At 37.0% G+C, this 12,632-nt stretch overlaps 1 protein-coding gene across 4 annotated transcripts in view; it reads left to right on the plus strand.

Annotated features, from left to right (window-relative positions):
• Positions 1–12,632, plus strand: part of JMJD1C (jumonji domain containing 1C) — a 242,047-nt gene that overhangs the window by 172,622 nt on the left and 56,793 nt on the right. Inside the window, exon 1 of one of the 4 annotated variants that reach the window (XM_037062683.1) lies at positions 12,007–12,218. The exons of the other annotated variants lie outside the window; for them this stretch is intronic. The gene's annotated coding sequence lies outside the window, so the exon portion shown is untranslated. Of the gene's footprint in view, positions 1–12,006; positions 12,219–12,632 lie in introns of those variants that run through there. 4 annotated transcript variants of the gene reach the window in all.

The following is a 12,632-nucleotide window of genomic DNA, read 5'->3' on the forward strand; positions in this document are numbered from 1 at the left end:
GGCTAGGAGATGTGATTTTATTATAGTAGCTTCATTTTGGTTAAGTTGTGAAAACTGAGTGTTAAACCTGCTCTTTGTAGGGGAGGCAATATAGAGATAAAGAGTAATAAGGCTTTACTCTGTGTAAGAGTAAAGGGGCAGCTGGTCCAAGATACATAAAATAAGAAATTTCTTGTAAATAATTGAGAACTAATGAAGTTTGGTTTGTATTCACTATATTGGTTTTTTTAAATGGCTATATTGCAAAAAGCTTGTAGAAGCAGGTATTTGATCTCCTAGTACAATGTCTGATATGCCACATTGTTTTTTACAACAAATATAAAATTTGGTCTATTTTGCATGGTGATCTCTAAATTACCTTTTAAAAAAATTCAGTTCCTTTTGTGTTAGCTTTTTACTGAGAGGTTTACCGTCAAATGCATAATAAAGTGTTTCTTTATACCACAACATCTCAGTTAGTGAAAAAAAATATGTTCTGCTAATTTCATGAAATTTGTTTTCTCACCTAATGTATATCAAAAAATGATGATGGAATTAAAGATTTTTATTTTTATAGAGTATTTTATTAATAAGACATTCAGTTGAATTATACTTGATCTAATCAATGACATTAATAGAATTGCATTAAATAAACCATTCTTTTTGTAGGCCTATTTTTAGTAACTAAGAATTTAAATAGCAATATGTTCAATTTTTTATTTGTACTGATTTTTATAAAATTATCTAAGAAGCTTGTGTCGTAAAGAAGCATATTAAGAGAACACAAAGAGTATTTTCAAGTGTGTCAATCAATATCAAAAAGTCTAAATTAGCTTATTTTCTATGGGTTGTATATACTCATTGTACTTAACTATGAGATTGTGTTTGTTTTTTGAAACAAATTCAATATGAAACACATCAGTATTATTCTGTAATGTTTTCTTTTTCCTGTGTCATTAATATCTTTCCATGTCAGTAACTGTGTCTACATAAATACTTTTACTGGCTCTGTTGTATTTTATTGTTGTATATATGAGCAACTAAAAACACTTTTTTTCTATTTTAGAAAAGAGAGAGATCCTTCTTGTACATAATTTTGTTTTTTTACTCATCTGTTTCCTGAGATTGCTTGAAAGTTAATTGTTGGGTAGAAAATACATACAGAGCTATACATGAAAACCTATTGGTCTACCAAATCTTCCTGCAATGACAAGGACTGTTAGAAAAACAGAATTGGAGTAGATCATTCAAAACTCATTTAAATGTTTAACAAGAATACTAACAGTAATAATTCTGGAAAAATACTGGTAGACTTGAACAAGAAACATTGTATTCCTAATAAAGTTAGATAACTATATAGTACTCTGCATTTAAGAATAAAGTGAAAGTTCCTTATATCAAGAATATGTGAGCCTTGGCCAGTGTGGCTGAGTTATAATTGGCATCATCCCAGTAAACTAATACTGGGGGTGGGGTCTCTGGTCAGAGCACATGTATGAATCAACCAGTAAATGTAGATCCAAGATGGCAGAGGCGTAAGTGGACACTACACCAACTTCCTCTCGGGACCAAACTGGAATTAAAACTCAATTATAGAGAAAGCAGCCTAAATAACCAACTAAATACTAGCCAGAGAGAAGCCTTGTAACCATGGACAGACGGAAAATGACACCTCACTGCAATCAAACTGGTAGGGTGTGTGGAGGAGGCACAAGAGGGCTGGCTGGGTTCCCATGGGCAGTAGCTAAACTTGGTTGGGGTGGGGGTGGGGGTGGGGGATGCTGTGTTTCAGTGGCCAGGGAATCCCCCCTGAGGAGTATAGGGTCTAAACCCCAAGCTGGGCTCCCCAGACTACACCACCAGAGCCAGAAAGGGGTTTCTGTCTGCCAGGGAGAGACAGCCAGAGACACAGAACCTCTTTAAGGGTCTAGGCACAAATTTTGTTTGCAGCCACTTTCCCTGGGCTCCAGCAGAGGGAGGGAAGAGTGGAGTAGAAATGCTTCAGGAAAGCCTGAAGTTGAAAGCTCTAAGAGAATGGAAGGAATAGCTCCCAGGATCCCTGTGCTGAATCATTCTCCATACTGCAGCAGCCATCTTTCTCAGGCAGGGCACTCTCCTGCAGATAGCCCTGCCTGGCCTATGGGGATTATTCAGTGCTACCCCATGGAGCTTAGGCCTGGCTGCTGATTTACAGGTTGGTTAGTTTCACAATAGCATAGTACTGTCATAAAAACAGGCATAGATCAATGGATCAATGGAACAGAAGAGAGAGCCCAGAAATAAACCCATACCTTTATAATCTATTAATATTTGACATAGGAAGCAAATATGTACAATGGGAGAATGATAGTTTATTCAATAAATGGAGTTGGGGAAATTGGCCAGATACATGCAGAAAAATGAAACTAGAGTACCTTCTTACATCACAAACTAGAATAAATTCAAAATGGATCAAAGATCTAAATGTTAGCCCTGAAACCATAAAAATCATAAAAGAAAACAGGCCACAAAATCTCTGACATAGCTCAAAGTGATATTTTATCAGATACATCTCCCCACGCTAGGGAATCAAAGGAAAAATAATCAAATGGTGGGACCATATCAAGCTAAGAACTTTTTACATGGCAGAGGAAATCATCAACAAAATAAAAAGATAATTCACAGAATGGGAGAACATATTCACTGACATCTGATAAGGAGTTGATATCCAAATTTGTAAGGAACATAGCAAAGCTGAACCTCAAACAGTCCAATTAAAATTATAGTCAAAGGACCTGAAGAGACACTTCTCCAAAGAGGATATACAGATGGCCAGTAGACATATGAAAAACATGTTCAGTGTCACTAATCATCAGAGAGATGCAAATTAAAACCACAATGAGATATCATCATCTCATACCTGACAGAATGGCTATCATTAATAAATCAACAAACAAGTCCTGGAGAGGATGTAGAGAAAGGAGAACTGTTTCTCACTGTTGGTGGGAATGCAGACTGGTATAACCACTGTGGAAAGCAGTAAGCATATACCTCAAAAAATCAAAAATGGATCTGCCTTTCAACCCAGCTGTCCCACTTCTAGGAATATGTCCAAAGGAACCCAAAACAGTAATTTGAAAAAACATAAGCAACCCTGTGTTCATTGCAGTGTTATAATCGCCAAGATACGGAAGCAGTGCAAGTGTCCATCAATAGATGAGTGGCTAAGAAAACTGTGGGACATTTACACCATGGAATACTATTCACCTGGAATAAGAAAAAAAGAAGAAAATCCTATGCTTAGGACAGTATGGATGGCCCTGGAGAACATTAGGCTAAGTGAAATAAACCAGCCAATCAGATAAACAAATACTGTATGATTTCACGCATGTGGAATCTAATGAGCAAACTGAACTTACGAGAGAAATGGGGACAGACTCAGATAAAGCAAGATGACAGCAAGTGGGGGAAACAAATGGGGAAGAAGATTTGAGCGAAAAAGAAAAAGGACTCATTGACATGGACAACAGTGAGGTGAATGCTGGGCGGGAGGGTGTATAAGGGGACTAAATTGTAATGGAAAGAAATACAATAAATATTAAATCAATTAAAAAAGATAAATAGTGAGTGCATAAATAGGTAGAACAATAATTTGATCTGTGTCTAAATCAGTGAGTAAAGGTTATTTTTAAGAAGTAATGATTATATTCTGATCCCTATGGAAAAATACATTGGGCAAATATTATAAGTTATTGATAGGCTATGAAGACTTTGAAAAATAATAATGCCCCCTTGAGCATATTTTAGTTTAAAGATTAACTGGATACATCTTTAACTGTAAAGAGTTGACTAAAAGTATGCCAACATTTTCTAAATTGGATTATATTAAATATACAGTTTTGATGTGATTATTTCTTTGTTTCTTTGTATTGATAACTTTTGATGAAAGACTCCAGGCCAAAGTCACTTTTCTAAATCAAAGTATGTCAAAATTAGCTAGTAGAGAGAATAACTTAAAATATTCAGTGGAAGGAGAGATCACTGCAATTAGAACCTTTCTCACTTTAAATAATATTAACAGCAACATTTAAGTTCATGGGAATTATGGATTATTCGATATTTGAAAACGGGAAAATTTTTTAAAGATTTTTTAAGTTTATTTTTAGAGAGAGGGGAAGGGAGAGAGGGAGAGGAACATCAATGTGTGGTTGCCTCTTATGCACCCTCTATGGGGGGCCTGGCCCCTAACCCAGGCATTTGCCCTGACTGGGAACCAAACAGGCTACCCTTTGGTCCACAGGCTGGCACTCGGTCCACTAGGTCACACCAGCCAGTGCAAGAAATATTTTTTAATTAAACAGAAAACAAACTTTGAATAGCTGTTAAGTCATATATATATATATGAATGAAATAATATAGGGATGTGGTTTCACCTTATTGTATTTTAGTTAGTACTAATATGGGAAATCACAAGTTCAGAGAAACAAACAGCTGCTTAAAATCTTGAAACTTTCTGAAACTTTAGAAATTATAATGTTTTTATAGTTTCTCATGCTATGTAGGTATTTAAATTAATCATAACCATTTCTATTTTAGTTATCTAATGATATAAATATAAATAATAGTAAGTAATGCCAAATCTAAGTTTCAAGGGGAGATTCCTTAAATATTTGGATGCATATGTAATGCCTGGTTGCTTTCAGTGGCAGGAAGCTTCAAGGTAGATTTTTGAGGATGATGGAATATTCATCCTAAATACTCTGGTTTTGATAATTTCAGATCATGCTATCTGGTTTAGTTGGAGTAATTCTGAAATGAATCATGAACTAAATATCACTTTCTAATTTTCATTCTTATGGGTTAAGGTAAATTGTTATTGCAAAGGGCCTAATACAGTTTTATCTTTTATAACATTTACGTGCTTCATAAAATTGTCTTTCTAAAACTAAGAGCCATGAAATGTAAATAAAACAATTTGGAAATATTGATCGGTTATTTACATCAGGACAATGTCAGAAAGGCAAGATTATTCTAAAAGAGTGATTTTTTAACCTGTTTTGAAAGAATTTTTAAAGCATTCAATTCCCACCTAGTGAGAGGCACTGAGCCTTTTTCCTTTAGATTATCAAATAAAAAGTGACAACACAATAAATGCTTATGCAGTGTGGATGAGTCAAAATTATTGGTTTTTGTATTTTTGTCAGATTGGCAAAAAATGTATGTTTTGGTGGGTCATGGAATTTTAGTAATTAGTATATGTGTGTTGTGAGATTAAAAATGTTGAAAATCGCTGGATGAGAAGAGAAGGTTAGTGCCTTCATTTTATAGTAATTTATGGATTAGGTGATTGTTAAGACTGTTGACAAAAAGACTTGAAGAAGAAAAAGTATAAAGTTCTTAAATAAAAATGTAAGTATGATATGTAAGTAAAAATAGTCCATCTCTTTTTTCTCTGTACCTGTAATCCAAAGCATAGGCCCCACCTCACAATTCACTGGTGACCATAAGCATGCTCACTAATGTCTTTGACCAGTCAGTGCCTTTGGTTGTGTTTTGCAAGAACTTGCTAAGGCCACCCATGCTATTTGTAACAGGTCATTACTTCTAAAGCTTAACTTTTTAAAAATGGGGCTTAATTGCTATTGAAGTCAGTTTTGTTCTCTTTTAAAAAGACACAAAATAATAATGTAACTTTCATTTCTTCCCTTGTGCTTTTGCCATACTCTGAGTTCTCTGAGCATCCTCATCAACATTGTTTTGAGCTCTGCATCTGATAGGTTTGCTATCTCCATTTCGTGTAGTTATTTTTCTGAGGTTTTGTTCTGTTCTTTCACTTGGGCCATATTTCTTTGGCTCCTCAATGTAGCAGGCTTCCTGTGTTTGTTTCTCTGTATAAGGTAGAGCTGCTTTGACTCCCTGTCTTAGCACACCTGTTTTATATAGGGCAGAGCCCTAAGTATTGGCTCTGACAATCCGCTTCACCATTTTGTGGCTCAATTAGTGGGAAGGGTCAGAGAGGGGACAGTGCCTCTTTCTGGCTGCTGGAGGATTGCTGGGCACTCACTTCTATTAACTTACTTCACCCACTTCCTGTGTGCAACTGGCACTCCTCTAGCTGTAGCCCTGGTCCCAAAGTGGATGGGTTTGCATAAGTTACAGGTCCATGCAGGCCCTTTAAACAGACTCTTCTAGAGACTGGCAGTTTCTTCCACTGCTTTAACCTCATTGGTTTTTACAGCCGAACGTTATGAGGCCTTATATTCTGGTGCTGGAACCCTGGACTCCACCGTCTGGCCTGTGGCTGGGATCAGTTGTTCCCTAGGTATCTTTCCAAATTTTTATCCACCACATGTGAATGTTGGCCTGCTAATTCTGCTGATGGACGCCTGCTAATTCTGCTGATGGCTGAGTTACTCTGCCCTTCCTAACTGCATGAATATGGCTTCTTTAAATCCTTGGTTGTCGGACTTCCAAATAATTCAGTTTTCTGGCAGTTCTGGGTATTTTTTGTTTCGAAGTTAGCTTTGATCTTTCTTATGGTTGTACAAGGAGGCTAAGTGTGTCTACCTAGGCCTCTATCTTGACTGGAGCTCAGAGAACTAAGGTTTCCATCATCTCAACAACTTGTAACCAGAGATTTTTTATAAATGTGCATCTAATATGTATATAATCCTGTAAACCACCATTGTGAATATAATTCAAACCTTCAATTGTATTTACAGTTCTCATTTTATGAAAAGGACAGACCATTTAGCTCTATTAACCTGTGCTGTTTACAGAGCCTTCTTGATATTGGATAATTTAATGTTACTTTATTAAATTCTTAGGATTAACTGATGATGTGAAATGGATAGAATTGGAAGCATGAAAAATGCAGTCATGTTAGCTATTTTTCTTTGTTATTTTTATCAGTGCCCCACTAGTGTTCAACTAGAGCTAAAATGCTCATTATTGCAAAAATAGGAACACCACACACGTTAACAGGATAGTGTACAACTGCATTTAAGGCATTTTTAAGAACTTTTTTCATGTTTTTTATATAAGTTTCTACTGAAGTAGATCCTGTTTAACTGATTTGTTCCCTGTTAGTCATTTACAATTACAAGCTCCATTTCTAGAGGTCATAACTAGCAATATTAATACATAGGACAGGGTGTATGGAAAAGAAGATATTGACAGAAGATGATATTCATTTTCTCTCTGGGTAGTTAAACATTTTAGTTATTCAAAATTAAAATTGTGCAGATGACTTTACAGTTACTAAAAAGTGATATATTGTGCAATTATTCTTTTAATCTCAAACACCAGGCAGCTGGAATTCATCATCAGTCAATTGCATTCTGTGAAAGATAGTGAATATTTATAGCACTTTTAATTACAGATCCTAATTTCTTATCTCTGTGAGTCTATCCTACCTTGATTTTTAGCCCTTTCACAAAATTGTTCAAGTCAGTGAATATAGGGGAGAGCCCTGGCTGGTGTGGCTCAGTGGATTGAGGGCTGACCTATGAACCAAAGGGTCACTGGTTCGATTGCCAGTCAGGGCATATGCCTGGGTTGTAGGCCATATCGTTAGTAGGGGGCATATAAGAGGTAATCACACACTGATGTTCCTCTCCCTCTCTCCTTCCCTTCCCCTCTCTCTAAAAATAAATAAATAAAATCTTTTCAAGTATTGTTCTGAAAAATTAAAATAAAAAAATAGAGGGGAGAAACTTTGCCTACCTGTTAGCAACTCTTACAAGAACTAATAATTTATATTTTTGTGATCCTCTTTAAAAGGCTGACAATGGGAATGATTAGTACAATAAACAGAAAATACCTGTAATTTTCACAGTACTATACATAGAGGAGTTTAGTAACAAAATGACTATCATAACCAGACTACGTTTTGATAATTATGGATTTTAATTTAGTAATTATGTTACCTAATACCATGGATAATTCAGAATTGGATGTTTTAAGAAAATTGGTCTTGGTATTTTCAAATTTTATTTTATTGATTATAATGTTACAGCTGTCTCAATTTTTCCCCCTTTGCCCCCCTCCATCCAGCACCTCCCACTCCCTCAGGCAATTGTCATACCATTCATTGTTCATGTCCATGGGTCATGCATATAAGTTCTTTGGCTACTCCATTTCCTATACTGTATTTTATATACCCAGTGCTATTTTTTAAAAAATAGTTAATTGATTATGCTATCATAGTTGTCCCATTTCCCCCCCTTCACTTACTCCACTCTGCACACCCCCTCCCACCCACATTTCCCCTCTTTAGTTCATTTAAGTTTTTTGGCTTCGGTATTTCCTATACTGTTCTTAACCTTCCCCTGCCTAGCAACCATCAAATGCTTTCCTTATCCATGATTCTGTTTGTTCTTGTTTGCTAGTTTTTTTTTTTAGATTCAGTTGTTGATAGATAATGTATTTTTGCCATTTCATTGTTCATAATTTTTCTGAGGTAAATCCCCTTAATATTTCATATAATAATGGCTGGGTGATAATGCACTTATTCAGTCTTTTCCTTGTCTGGGAAGCTCTTTATCTTCCCATCAATTCTAAATGATAGCTTGGGCCTTGGCTGGTGTGACTTAGTGGATTGAGCATTGGACTGTGAAGTGAAAGGTTGCCAGTTCAATCCCCGGTCAGGGCACACGCCTGGGTTGCAGGCCAGGTCCCCAGTAGGGGGTACATGAGAGGAAACCAAACATCGATGGTTCTCTCCCTCTCTTTCTCCCACCCTTCCTCTTTCTCTAAAAATAAATAAATAAAATCTTAAAATGAATGAATGAATGAATGATAGCTTGGCTAGGTGGAACAAACTTGGTTGTAGGTCCCTGCTTTTCACAACCTTGAATATTATTTGTTAGTCCCTTCTATCCTGCAAAGTTTCTTTTGAGAAATCAATTGGGAGTTTTATGGGAACTTCCCTGTATGTAACTAACTGCTTTTCTCTTGTTGCATTTAAGATTCTCTCTTTATCTTTAGCCTTTGGCATTTTAATTATGATGTGTCTTGGAGTAGACCTCTTTGCATCCATCTTGTTTGGAAGTCTCGTTTCTTGGACTTGCATATCTACTTTCTTTACCAAATTAAGGATTTTTTCTTTCATTATTTTTTGAAATAGATTTCCAGTCTCTGGTACCCCTGTGATGCAAGTGTTGGAATGCTTGAAATTGTCCCAGAGGCTGCTTGCGTTACCCTGGGGTGGTTTTTTTTATTCTTTTTTATTCTTGTTGTTTTTTGCTTCCTTATGTTCCAAATCATTGATTTGATTCTCACCTTAATCCACTCTACTCATTTCCCTGTAAGTTGTTCTTATTTCAGTTAGTGTGTCCTTTGTTTCTCTGTGGATCCTTATAAGCAGTGTTTTGAACTCTGCCTCTGATTGCTAATCTCCATTTCATGTAGTTTTCTTTCCTGGAGTTTTGATCTGTTCTTTCATATAGGCTACATTTCTTTCTCTCCTTGTTTTGCAGCCTTCTTGTGTTTATTCTATGTATTAGGTAGAGCTTCTATCTATGGCTCCCTGTATTAGTATTATTGCCTAATGTAGTTGGTATCCTGAAGAGTCCCATGGCACAACCTCTCTTACAACCAAAGCTGGGCACTGGATGTGCACCCTTCCTGTTGGCTGAGTACACCCTCCCTTTGTATTTGAGGCTTGGTTGTGGCTGGCAGATCAGTGGGAGGATTCACCCATGCCAGTCAGCTGCAAGGATTGGCTGTGACCCTGACCAAGAACCTCTGCCATCTATGGATGGATGATCAGCTGTACAGGGGCAGGGTGATAGTGTTTCAACATAGCGTATAGTTGTCCACTGGATGGGCAGGTTCTTTGGGTTTCCTAAGTGGTGCAAACCAAGGGCAGTCCCCACCTGTGTGTTGCCCAGGGCCATCTTGCTTTGGCTATGAAGCAATATGAGGTGGCTACTACTTGTGCTGTGCTTGGAGATTCCCAGGCAAAGCCAAACTGAATCTAAGCTGCTTGCTGCTAGTTACAGGCCTTGAGCCACTCAACAATAGGTATGGGCCTGGGGGTTCACTGCAGCCTGCTGTTGCTTGTTTGATAGGGTTTTTGAAGTTATGAAGCTTGAGCCAAGACCAGCCAATTCAATGAAAAACCACTGCTAACAGCTGTAAGTTTGGTGGCATGGAGCCTCAGGGGATCTTCAGGGGGAGGGGGCAGACCATGTTGGTCAGGTTAATGGAGTCTCAGATATATTTCTGTGGCACAGTGGGCAGGGGGTACTTTGAAAAGGGACAGTGGCTTCTCCCCTCTTTCCTTTCTGGGAGAAAGGTGTCCCCCAGCTCTCACCTTGATGCTAGACACTTAATTTCCTTCCTGTATGCCTCTGGTATCTTTCAAGCTGCTACCCCAGTTCTGGAACTCAGAGGGAGTGAGTATGAGTAAGTCCATGTATGAGTTCTTTGAGGGGAACTCCTTGGAACTCCAGAATTTTCTTCCACTGACTCAATCCCTGCTGGTTTTTGCAGCCAGAAGTTATGGGGACTTACCTTCTGGCACTGGAAACCTGGGCTGGGGCTTGGTATAGGTTTGGGATTTATTCCTCCCAAAATACCCCTCCAGAATTTTTATCCAGCACAAGTTTTATGTAGGAACATTTCTTTGTCTCCACCTTTCTTACCAGTGTGGATGGATGTGGTTTCTTTAATTTTGTAATTGTCAGACTTCCACTTGATTATCTCTCAGTTCTGAATGGTAATTGTTCTATAATTTAGTTATAATTTTGATGTGGTTGTGTGAGGAGGCAAGCTGTGTTTGCCTGTGCCACCCTCTTGATCAGAAGTTTGGTTTTGGTATTTTTAAAAATCTTATAAAACCATATTAAGGTGGAAAGAGGCAGATATTAGTTACTCTGTGGGTATAGTATAGTATATTATACACAGACATTTGAACTTAATGTAAAGGTCATTCAGATTACCATTTTTTAGTGGTATGCTTTTTCTACTAAAAATGAATATTGATTGTTATTGAGAAGATACTGTATGTTGTCTTAATGATCTTGGAAATACAGCCAATTATTTTAACCTGTTGAATAAGTAAAATATAAATAAATGTTCAGCAAATAAACTTTATATTTCAGTAGTTTTAAAATGTAAAATTTCAGTACACAGAACAGGTAGATCATACTTGTACCTGTATGTGGTGGGTATTCAGACCAGAAAAGACTTGAGTTTACAGATACATAAAACCAGAATTCAAATGTTTGAAGGACTATTAAGTTAGGAATTCTGTGTTTGACTACAAGGCTTTAAGGTTGGATGTGTATATGACAGTTAAAGTAAGAAAGATTTTAAAAGAACTTGATAGCTCTCATAGCTGTCTGGACATGGTAATGGTTTTCCTTGGGAAATAGAAAGTTTCCTGTGTTTTGTCTGTCATATAGACTGGTGTCACCTGGGGTGTATCAAGAGGGTTCTAGTCTGAAATCCCCATGTTATTTTTCAGTCTGAAAACGATGATGTTAGCTAAGTGTACCATATATTCTTAAGGGTATGGAGTGCAGAAAATGGATTCCCAGAAAGTTTTTTGCAAAAAAGAAGACATGTCATGGGCATTTTTTTTTTTCAAAATGACAAATTTTATCTACGTTTTTGTATGACACTTTTCACTCTAGTTATTTACTTTGGTATAAAGTACCACTTCCATATCTCTTTCAAGAAACATATTTAATAGCTTTAAAGGACTTCACCTGTTAGTGTTCACCAGGTAGGAAAGAAATTGATCAGAGTATCTACCACAATATTATTCCAAAATTCAGAGTTGTCCCTAAAAGCAGGGATGAAATGAGAAGGAAAGCTTTACTTAGATGAACTTGAGAGGATAGTGGCATATGGCTGACTCTGCTTGATGAGGAGTTCTTCTTTTTACTGTTCAGCCACTTTGGCTTTTCCAAATTGCCAGATTATTTTTATTCAACAGATATAATTCCCTTCATTTAGCTCCTTCTATTCACTGGTCTCCATCATCTACCAGTCTGTTTTTTAAAGGGCCGCCAATTGACAGTGCTGCTTTGTTGTTCTTCCCAGCTCTACTCTAGGGCTCCTGCCGCTGATCTCAAATGCAGGAGCAGCAGAGGTGCTTTGAGAGAGAGAGAACAGAATGTCAGAGAGTCCAGCGGGAGACCAACAGATTGTGGGAAACCATGTGACTGTGTGATTCACATCTCCATCGAGAGAACCGGTTGTTTCTGTGTCTAGATCCACCCTGTTACAAGGATAATGCCGTCAATAATGTAATTTTGATTGCCTGGATGCTTTGACACTGGCTTGAAAAATAAAACTTTTAACAGAAGTTACTGGTCAGATGAGTTTGAGTAGGACAGAACTAATGACATTTAAATCAAGATAGTAGATAATGACTTTTTGTCATTTACAACTAACATTTAAAGCATTATGGGAAGACAGTAATTCATCGATGTATATTTATATTGTCGCTAAAATATTATTCAACTTGACTCTTGCTGCCAATCTTAGTTGACCTGATATTGTTTCATTTGCATATTCTTTCTAACAGTGAAACCCTTTTCAAGAGTGACTTGTATAAGACCATACTTGAAGTTACAAACACATGAGTAAATTTTAGCTTTTACCTTTAGGACATTGTTGTCAAGGAGCAAATTTTACCATGGATTAATTTTTGTGTTCTA

This window comes from Sturnira hondurensis, unplaced genomic scaffold, assembly GCF_014824575.4.
Source record: "Sturnira hondurensis isolate 20B ecotype Veracruz unplaced genomic scaffold, ASM1482457v3 Scaffold0014302, whole genome shotgun sequence".
Taxonomy (NCBI): domain Eukaryota; kingdom Metazoa; phylum Chordata; class Mammalia; order Chiroptera; family Phyllostomidae; genus Sturnira; species Sturnira hondurensis.